Source organism: Bos mutus, chromosome 4 (assembly GCF_027580195.1).
Source record: "Bos mutus isolate GX-2022 chromosome 4, NWIPB_WYAK_1.1, whole genome shotgun sequence".
NCBI classification, from domain to species: Eukaryota; Metazoa; Chordata; class Mammalia; order Artiodactyla; family Bovidae; genus Bos; species Bos mutus.
The window spans coordinates 54,980,608-54,991,262 of record NC_091620.1 but is presented as its reverse complement, the minus strand read 5'-3'; the positions used below and the strand labels follow the sequence as shown (position 1 = coordinate 54,991,262).

At 42.3% G+C, this 10,655-nt stretch overlaps 1 pseudogene; it reads left to right on the top strand.

Moving 5' to 3' along the window:
* Positions 1 to 1,003: 1,003 nt before the first annotated feature.
* LOC102268023 (sodium/potassium-transporting ATPase subunit beta-3 pseudogene) overlaps positions 1,004 to 10,655 on the top strand; it is a 57,702-nt pseudogene continuing 48,050 nt past the window's right edge.

The following is a 10,655-nucleotide window of genomic DNA, read 5'->3' as shown; positions in this document are numbered from 1 at the left end:
CCATGATTTGAGTTTTTTAAAAAGTAATTAATTTATTTTAATTAGTTTTTCTTTAATGTTGATTTTTAAGCTGCCTTTTTCATTCTCATCTTTCACCCTCATCAAGAGGCTCTTTAGTTGAAACTTAATCCCAGGTTGCTCTTCCTGCTTCTGGATCCAAGTTAGGTGTCACCACCTTTCCACTGCAGTCAGAAAAGGGAGGGGGCCAGCAGGGCAGGCCCATTAATAGGGTCCCTGATTGCTCTGGGTTCCCTTCATGGAAACCCTGCGGATTGGCTGGTGACTGCCTCCCCGCTTTCCTGAGGAGAACCAGCAGAGTTGCTTCCCCTTACACCATGGCTTCCCTCTCTGGCCTCAGTCCCCCTCCAGGATGAGGGCATGGGGAGGAGGAATGCTGGGAAGGGGATTGCCACGCCTTCCTCAGGGACAGCCAGGAGCCAAGCCTGGCTTTGCAGGAAAGCACAGCCTGGAAGAGTAGTGGTGTTAGCCCTAAGAAGAGAAGAGAAGAAAACAAATGTAGGCTCCTCCTCTGCCTTGGCTAAACCTTTCATCCTCCCCAGGGACAGTGGCAGCCCAGAAGTGTCGACAGGAGCGGGAAGAAGGTGCCAGTCCTTTGGCCCCAGGTGACCAAAGTACAGAAAGTAGAGGAAGAAAGTCTGCCTCCTTTAATGCCACTCTCCTTTCTCCCCTCCAATCCCCAGTAAAGTCTCGGGGCAACCTCTGCACACGGACCCCTCCAACTGTCGTCATCCACCCTGGATCATCAGACAGGCGCAGACACCGCCTGGGTCCTCCTCAGTCCACCTGGGGTGGGTACGCAGCCCTCCCTGCTGCCTCCTCCTTCTCTCCCGCGCTGAGGAGGGACTGCCACCCGCGGAGTCAGAGGCGGAGCAGAGGCTGGAGGTGCCCCGGCGCGAGAAGAGAGTAAACCTTTGGCAGGCAAGGGGTGTGGGTCCCACCGGGAGTCTTGGCCGCTCATCTGGGCCCAGCCCGGCCCCCTGAGATGGGTTCCGTCTCCTCAGCGCTGGCGCGGTCCCGGTCCCGCAACGCTGTGGTGCAGTTGGGCTCGTCGCCGCCACCCCAGCCCGAGGCGCCTCCGGCTGACCCCGCTGCTCGCGAAGACCGTTTCGCGCTGCACAAGACCGGGAGGCTTGGACCCGGGCGTGGAGAGGCGGCCACCCGGCCGGCAGCCTGGGAGGCTCAGCGGGTAGCGCCAAGCCCGGAGGGGCGCGCGAAGTTGGCGAGTCCGGAGCTGTCCCCGGTGCTGAACAGTGACGAGAGTATGCCTCAGTCTCAGCTGTCTCGAAGCCCCAGCGCTGCGGGTAAGTTTCTTTCTTTCTGTAAGGACCGCGGGGAGCCGCTCCGTGGAGACCTAAAGCTGCCCTTTTTAACTTCAAAGGGAGAAGAGAAAGCTCTGTCTCTCAACAGGATTTCGGCTTTTTTGTTCTCTTGCTCATAACTTGCCCAGAATCTCTTGCCCATAAAAATTGCCCATTAACTTTCACAAGTTAAGACTCATTTCTGACTCATTTCAATAAGGATTTATTTCAGAAGGATCATCTTTCACAGGCGTTTAAACAGTAGCTGGCAAGGCAGTTAACCCGCTAAGGGTCCCTTTCCCCGTCTTTGCACTGGCGTCTGCACCGCGGGGAGACATCGTCCTTGTTGTTTTGGAAAGGAGGTGTACCTTTCTCCCAGGGGAACGGGGAGAAGGACAGGAGATTCCTGCTTGTCCAGGACTTATCCATGTGTGAAAAAGGAAACCTGTGTCTGCTGAAGGGACGTGGGGTGTGTGGTTGGAGGAGGACATTTTAAGGGTAAAGAGAGAGGTGAAGAGAGCACATGAGATTTGGAGTTGGTGGTGGGTCTGAATCTCCATCACCTGTTTTCATTGTGATCGTGGGCAGGATACTCTCCTTGTGCCTCAGTTTTATTATCTGTGACATAGAGATGATACCAAGACATTTCTCACTAGGTGGCTAGAAAACCTAACCAGACACAGTGTATGTAGAAGTACTGAGTGCTATACCTGAACAAGATCTCTAAAACTTTTCAGCTGAAACTGAAGGGAGTTGTAAAACTTTTCAGTTTTGGGTTTAAGATATTCAAAGATCCGTTTCATAGGGTAGGTCCTGTTTTTGTGTAAGTGGGAGGAAAAGTCCTTAGTTGGTACATGTAATAAAAAAAAAAAATCACACTAGAAAGGTTACTAAATACATCAGCTGGTCTTTTGGTCTCATACATAAATCCTCACTTTCATCCCAAGCAAGGTTGTGATGCTCATTGCTATTGTCCATTGAGTTTTCAAGAAGGACTCATTAGATTTAGTGGGCAATATTAGTTCCTCTAAAGAGAAAAAGTGGAGCAAGGAATTGACTCACACTTTGACTCATGAGAGGCCAGGATATATGTATCCTTGTTCCCTTGAGAATTTTCTTGAGTTTATGGCTTTTATTTGTTATTATTTCACTCAAACAGCTTTTTAAAACAAAAATTAAAAGAATACACATGCACATTGCCCTTGCATGGATTTATCATTATAAAATGTGTTAGTTTTTCCATTTATAGGATATTTTTGTGGTGTTAGTGGAAAGAGAACCAGATTTGGAGTCAGGGTACCTAGGTCTTGCTCAGCTTTGCCTCCTAGGGCTGCTGCTGCTGCTGCTAACTTGCTTCAGGCATGTCTGACTCTGTGCGACCCCACAGATGGCAGTCCACCAGGTTCTCCTGTCCCTGGGATTCTCCAGGCAAGAACACTGGAGTGGGTTGCCATTTCCTTCTCCAACGCGTGAAAGTGAAAAGTGAAAAGGAAGTTGCTCAGTCATGTCCGACTCTTCGTGACCCCATGGACTGCAGCCTACCAGGCTCCTCCATCCATGGGATTCTCCAGGCAAGAGTACTGGAGTGGGGTGCCATCGCCTTCTCCGCCTCCTAGGGCAGGAGACCTCTATTTCCTAAACCTGTGCTATCTGCTCTTTTAAAATGAGTACAAATAGAGTTGTAGTGCCATCTCCTATGCCATGAAGCTCAAAGGAAACTATGGAGATAAAATCAACTTGTAAACTGTAAGTACTATACAAATGTAAGGTATTATTCAAGCATCTGGAGGCTTAATATTTTCTAATGTGTAGGATCCAAATTTTTTTATATGATCTTATAGTCTATCACAGTTACATTGGATGAAACATGAATTGTTTCTGAAATGATTCAATGTTAGATTATATATGTGTGTGATATCAGTTAAATTACAACTATATATGCCTATGGAATAATATTCACATATTTTTCATCATACCTCTGGTGATATGAACAGTAGATTTGTATATTGCATAATTCCTGAAAGCTAATTTCTAGGAATTTTCATTGAATTAATTTCTGTTCTAGACTTGATGAATACATCCTGGGAATACTATTAGCTTTAACTTTTTGATTGAATGAGTTTCTTTTTTTCCATTCCTTCCTTTCATAAAGAAAATGAGATTCTTTTTTTCCATTCCTTTCTTTCATAAAGAAAATTTCAAATTAAAGATGACATTCCGAGTGTTATATCACCTAAGGATACTTACACAAAGTTATTCAATTTCTATCCTTTGCTCTTAAAAAAAAAGAACTTGAATCTTTGAAGTGTGGTGAGTTTAGATAGTTGAAATTGCAGATAAGGCTGAGTTTTATCATCTTTAAAAATGAGATGAGTTGCGTTTACCTGTGAGTCTGGGTAGCCCTTGCTTGGAATAGATTGGATTTCTCCAGGTATTGGGTAGAACAGCACAGAACTTGTGAATCTGGGAGAAAAGTAGCTGTGCTGCAAACTAAAACCTTTCCTTTATAAGCCAAACTGAATATATATTTGTGTGCTATGTACCAGATGTTATTTTACAAGATGGTGGAATGGGTCATTTAGTTATCATTTTACAGATGAAGATATCAAGGCACAGAGAGGTCAAGTCACACAGCTAAAAAATGACGGCCAGAATTTAAACCTAAATAGTTGAATTCTGGGATTCTTATCTGTTTCTCTATACTACTTGTCTTAAGTGGGTTTATTTCCCATTTTCCAGTCCTTCAGTTTACTAATATTTAGTAATACTCTTTGAAAGCTTTGTATTCTCTGACCTATACTCAGGGAAACCAAGGAAGGTACATTGGTTCTGGGAGGGAGATATCAGATTAAGGAAGAAACAGTCACCTTGGATATTACTGTGGTGATACTTAAAGCCAAAAATTTTAAGGGGAAAGTTAGACTTGGGAGAGTCAGGCCAGTAAGGCCAGATGTTTCCCCTTATCTACATTAAAAGCTCTGAGGTCCTGAGATTTGTCTCACTGAGGATGGTGTTAGTTTCCTAACTCTTGTCTTATGATACTGTTGTGAAGATATGGTATCAAAACCTGAGGCGGGATCTGGCTTATATTAAGCATGGTGTTTGTAGGCTTGTTTGTTAGAACTTTGTGACCCCACTCACTGGTAGAAAGTAAGGATGAGGTTGATTCACTTTTAATAAAAGGTTATCTCAGTTCAGTTCAGTTCAGTTGCTCAGTCGTGTCCAACTCTTTGCGACCCCATGAATCACAGCATGCCAGGCCTCCCTGTCCATCACCAACTCCCGGAGTTTACCCAAACTCATGTCCATCAAGTCAGAGAGGCCATCCAACCATCTCATCCTCTGTCGTCTCCTTCTCCTCCTGCCCCCAATCTCTCCCAGCATCAGAGTCTTTTCCAATGAGTCAACTCTTCATATGAGGTGGCCAAAGTATTGGAGTTTCAGCTTCAGCATCAGTTCTTCCAACGAACACCTAGGACTGATCTCCTTTAGGATGGACTGGTTGGATCTCCTTGCAGTCCAAGGGACTCTCAAGAGTCTTCTCCAACACCACAGTTCAAAAGCATCAATTCTTCAGCGCTCATCTTTCTTCACAGTCCAACTCTCACATCCATACATGACCACAGGAAAAACCATAGCCTTGACTAGATGGACCTTTGTTGGCAAAGTAATGTCTCTGCTTTTGAATATGCTATCTAGGTTGGTCATAACTTTCCTTTCAAGGAGTAAGCATCTTTTAATTTCGTGGCTGCAGTCACCATCTGCAGTGATTTTGGAGCCCCCCAAAATAAAGTCTGACACTATTTCCCCATCTATTTCCCATGAAGTGATGGGACCAGATGCCATGATCTTCGTTTTCTGAATGTTGAGCTTTAAGCCAACTTTTTCACTCTCCTCTTTCACTTTGATCAAGAGGCTTTTTAGTTCCTCCTCACTTTCTGCCATAAGGGTGGTGTCATCTGCATATCTGAGGTTACTGATATTTCTCCCAGCAATCTTGATTCCAGCTTGTGCTTCTTCCAGCCCAGCGTTTCTCATGATGTACTCTGCATAGGAGTTAAATAAGCAGGGTGACAATATTTGGAACCAGTCTTTTGTTCCATATCCAGTTCTAACTGTTGCTTCCTGACCTGCTCAGAATAAACCAATAACCAGATAAACAAAAAAAAAACCTTCCACAGCTACCTGTCTATTGTGTAATCATCAGAAATAGGTTGTCTGAGGCTCCTAGCTTTTGTCAGAAATTTCTCTGGATGGAGAGAGACTTTGACATTATTGATTAGGGTAATTTTTGGTTAATAATTTGTGTATTAAAATTGTTGGGGCTTTTTCAATTTTCAGTTGTTATCTCCTCACCCCTTTTTTTGTACTGCTGTTTTAACATTTGGAAAAGATGTATCCTGCAAGAATTGGTTTCAGACTGCAACCAGTATTTGTCAGATGATGGTCTTGAAACACTGTCTTGCTGAATTTGTTTGGTTGTTTGTTTTTGGCTATGCCTGGTGACTTGTGGGATCTTAGTTGGAGAAGGAAATGGCAACCCATTCCAGTATTCTTACCTAGAGAATCCTGTGGACAGAGGAGCCTGGTGGGCTGCTGTCCATAGGACTGCACAGGCTTGGACACGACTGAAGTGACTTAGCATGTGTGCATGCATTGGAGAAGGAAATGGCAACCCGCTCCAGTATTCTTACCTAGAGAATCCTGTGGACAGAGGAGCCTCGTGGGCTGCTGTCCATAGGGTCACACAGGCTTGGAGACGACTGAAGTGACTTAGCATGCATGCATGCATTGGAGAAGGAAATGGCAACCCGCTCCAGTAATCTTGCCTGGAGAATCCCAGGGACAGAGGAGCCTGGTGGGCTACCGTCTATGGGGTTGCACAGAGTCAGACATGACTGAAGCGACTTAGCAGCAGCAGCAGCAGCAATTCCTGACCAAGGACCAAACCCTGGCCCTGAAAGTGAAAGCACTGACTCCTAACACTGGACTGTCAGGGAATTCCCTGTCTTGGTGAACTTTATTGCCTGCTACTTGGTTTCCATCTACGTCTTCTGTGACTCCTGATAAGGTTATTGCCTTTGGGAGGAAAAGATTTCTTCTACCCACTTAGATTTATAGTCAGGAGCCTGCAAATTAACTGACAGTAGCTTAAGAGGAGAAAAGACAAGGTTTATTTATATTCACCCGAGGGAGTACTTAATAATGAGTAACTTGCTGAATAGCTAGAAGTAAAGATTTATATACCAACTTGACAAAAAGAGAGGCTGTTTAGGGCTTCAGTGGGAAAGAAAATCTGAAAGGTTTTATTGAACTTTTCCATGCTAAGGGACAGCTGAAACTGTGGACTTCCTAGTGCTAAGGCTCATTCTTTCCTCAATTTTGAAACTCCCTTGGGGAGAAGGGGGTTGTCAACGGCAGCTGTATTTTCTGGACACTCTGCTTAAGTTTTGAAAGTGTTTCTTGCTGTTGCTGTTGATCAGATGTTTTCAGTTTAAAGTAAATATCATACCACTGTGGTGGGCTAATAATCCCTTTACCACTGTTTGCCTCTAACTCTGTCCTCTCATATGTTAGAGGCCCTAGACTGCCACTTCTGGGGTTAAGGACAAAGATCGCACACATACGTCATCCTTGGTGTTATATTGTCTGTAACTTACTCAAATTGCTCAATCTAGACAGTAGTTTGTGTGTGTGTGTGTGTGTGTGTGTGTGTGTGTGTATTTTTAGTCTGCTTTCTGAGTGGCTAGTTAACACCCTATTGAGAAAGTTTATTCCTCTGTTCTTTTTTTCCCCCATAGTTTTAGTTTATTTATTTATATATTTTTTGCTGCTCTGGGTCTTTGTTGCTATGTGTGGACTTTCCCTAGTTGCATTGAGCAGGGGTACTCTCTGGTTTTGGTGCTTGGGCTTCTTCTTGCAATGGCTTCTCTTGTAGGGGAGGATGGGTTCTAGGGTGCAGACTTCAGTAGCTGCGGCTCGAGAGCTCTACATCCAGGCACAGTAGTTGTGACACACAGGCCCAGTTGCCCTGCAGTATGTGAAAGCTTCCTGACCAGGAATCAAACTCTTGTCCCTTGCATTGGCAAGTGGATTTTTAACCACTAGACCACCAAGGAAGTCCTGTATTCCTACATTTTTCACCTGTCCCGTTCTTCCAACTGCTCCAATTATGTCATGTCTAATTATATTAAAGGCTTTTAAAATCAGCATGAAAGTAATTGGGAGTAATTTTTCATTGCTTGCAATGAGTAATATTCAAGATATGCCAAGGAACTTCTGCCCTTGTATGAACAAGGAGTAAGAATCTGGTGAATCCAGTCTTCTATACCTGCTCGAGGGACATGTCGTTTCCCTGAGAACCAGACCCTGCCCCACTCTGGGGGAAAGGCTGCTGAAGGGATTTTCATTCACTCTGTGACCTTGGCGATGACTAGTCTGTAAGCCAGCCAGTAAGAGTTTCTGCTTTTTCCACTCTGTCACTTTTTCCATAGCCATACTAATTCTGGGCTCCCCGGGGAGGAGGAATCCTCTCCAGCCTCCAGCCTTTCACTTAATATGTCCTGAGATCTGGGCTCTACTGGGTCAGGAAGCAGGGAGAGGATGAGAGTGTCAGATAATTAGGGGCCGCTGATCACTGCCTGCACCCCACATTGCTTTTCTAGCTGTCTCAAAATGAAATAACCCCCGGTACAAGGTGAGTCCTCTTTTTCCCCTTTGAGAAGTTTCCTCAAAAAAAAATTTTTTTTAATGGCTTACTTGAATATACAAACTTTGAAAGGACTAGAAAAAATATTTTAATATTTATTTTGTTACTTTGTTACACCTATCTCAAAATCTCAAGTTACACCTATCTCAAAATCTCAATTCTATTAGTTTAGAATATCATTTTTCCCACTTTTACATTTCATAAAACACTTTTCTTTTGGATCTGATTTATTCAATAACTTAACAAATACCTGCATGTTCATTATGTGCCCAACCACATTTATTTACTCTTCTTACAAGCTTTTTTTTATCACTAGTATTATTGTCTTTACTAAAGGCACTTTGGGGTCATCTGACGGTTTTCCAGAGCACAGCATCTTCACCTGTTTGTGCGACATACTGAACATACTATGCTGTTCGTATGACAGCGCTTTTGGAATCTGTGAGTAATGCTGTCACGGGAACTTTTATAAGGTGCAGACTGATGGAGGTTTAGCTTTAAGCCATTCAGATTCACCTCTCCTCCTTTCATGAAATCTGACTTGTAACCTTTATGAAGGAGAGACTTGGGAGCTCAAGTGTCAGTGAGTCCATCTTTCCTGAGGGTTAACTTGGTGTGTACACACACACACACACACAGTCCTTGCTGGTCATTTGGGCATACATGGCATTAATGAATCTTTATAGCTAGGAGGGATCAAGGAAAACATATGGTAGTAGATACCTACTTCTTTTAGTATTTTAGTATGAGTGGAAAATGGCTTTATTATTTTTATAAACATAATACAAGCTTGTTGAAAAAATGTCAGTGTAGAACAGTGCAAAGAATAAAGCATTAACAAACAGCCCAAGATAACGACCTTAACATTTTGTTGACTATCCTTTCAAGTATCTCTTTAGGTGCACACACACACACACACATGTATTTTATATAAAAGATATCATTTTATACTTGCTATTTTATGATATAATGCTTTCTACTCAGTAATATTTTATGAGCATTTTAAATATCGGTATAGTTATACATCATTGTTTTTAATGGATGCTCTTCTGTGTATAGTATAGTTTATCTCTCACTCTCAAATCAATGGATTTTGGAGTTGTTTCCAGTTTTATTTATTATCAACAATTCTGTGATAAACATCTCTGGATTCTGAGTCACAGTTTTAAAGATAAAGGCCTTCTCTAATCTTATCCAAGTCTATCAAGGAATTTTCCCATTTTTTCCTAGTAGTTTTATTTTAAAAAATTATTTTTGCTATTTTGGTAAAATATGCATAACATAAAATTCACCATTTTAAGAATTTTTCAGAGTAGTTTAGTCAGTGGCATTATCTTCACGTTGTTGTTTTGCCATTATCACTATCCATCCACAGGACTTTTTTCATTTTGTCAAACTAAAGCTCTGTTCCCACTGAGAAACATTTAATATCTCACCATTACCACCCCAGTCATCCCCTGGCAACCACTATTTTACTTTCTACATTCAGATTCATCTGTCTTTCCTTTTTTGTGAAGGCTGAGGTTTAATCTGCCGGAAAGGAGAGGCTTGAGAATTTGCTTTATAAAGTGACTACTTTAGGTACCGTATATAAGTAGAATCACATGGTATTTGTCCTTTTGTGACTGGCTTAGTTCTCTTTGTATAGTATTTTTAAGGTTTATCCATGTCATAATAGTGTCAGAATTTTTTCTTCTAGTATTTTAAAAAACTTAAAACAGAGCAAAATTGAAAGAATTTTATAGCAAACACTCCTATACCCACCACCTAGATACTACCATTTACATTTACTGTACTTGCTTTATCATGTATCTATTTATCTATCCCTCTATTCATCCCTTCATTTATCTTACTTTTGCATTTAAAATTATTTTGCAGATATAAGTACACTCTTTCTTAAGTAAATCCACATGCATACCACAAACTAGAGTTTGATATTTGTTGACCCTTTTTTGTTTTGATGTAAAATCTATATATGACAAAGTATGAAAATATTAAGGATGTAACCTAAACCTCTAGCAAGGTAGAAAACAATAGCATCATCCCAGAAAGTCCCCTCATGCCCCTTCACAATCTCCACCCTGTTCCCACCCACAGATTCACCCTTCTGACTCACTGTTCTGATTTTTCACCATTCTGCATTCATTTTTATGTCTTCTAGAATGTTCTATAAGTGGAATATCATACAGCACAAATTATTTTCTGTAAACCTTATATCATTCCACATGTTTTTGAGATTCATCTCTGTTGGTTGTATCAAAAATTCATTTCTTTTTAAAAATTTAATTTAATTAACTGTTTTTTTTTTTTTTTTTACTGCACTGGGTCTTTGGTGCTGCTCACGGGCTTTCTCTAGTTGTGGTGAGCCAGGACTGCTCTTCGCCGTGGTGCACAGGTTCCTCACTGTGGTGGCTCCTCTTGCTGCGGAGCAGTAGCTCTAGAGTGCAGGTTCAGCAATTGTGGTGCACGGGCTTAGTTGCTCCATGATCTGAGAGATCTTCCCAGACCAGGGATTGAACCTGTGTCCCCTGCATTGGCAGGTGGATTCTTAACCACTGGATCACCAGGGAAGTCCCAACAATTCACTTCTTTAGCTGAGTAATATTCCGTTGTATGACTATACTACA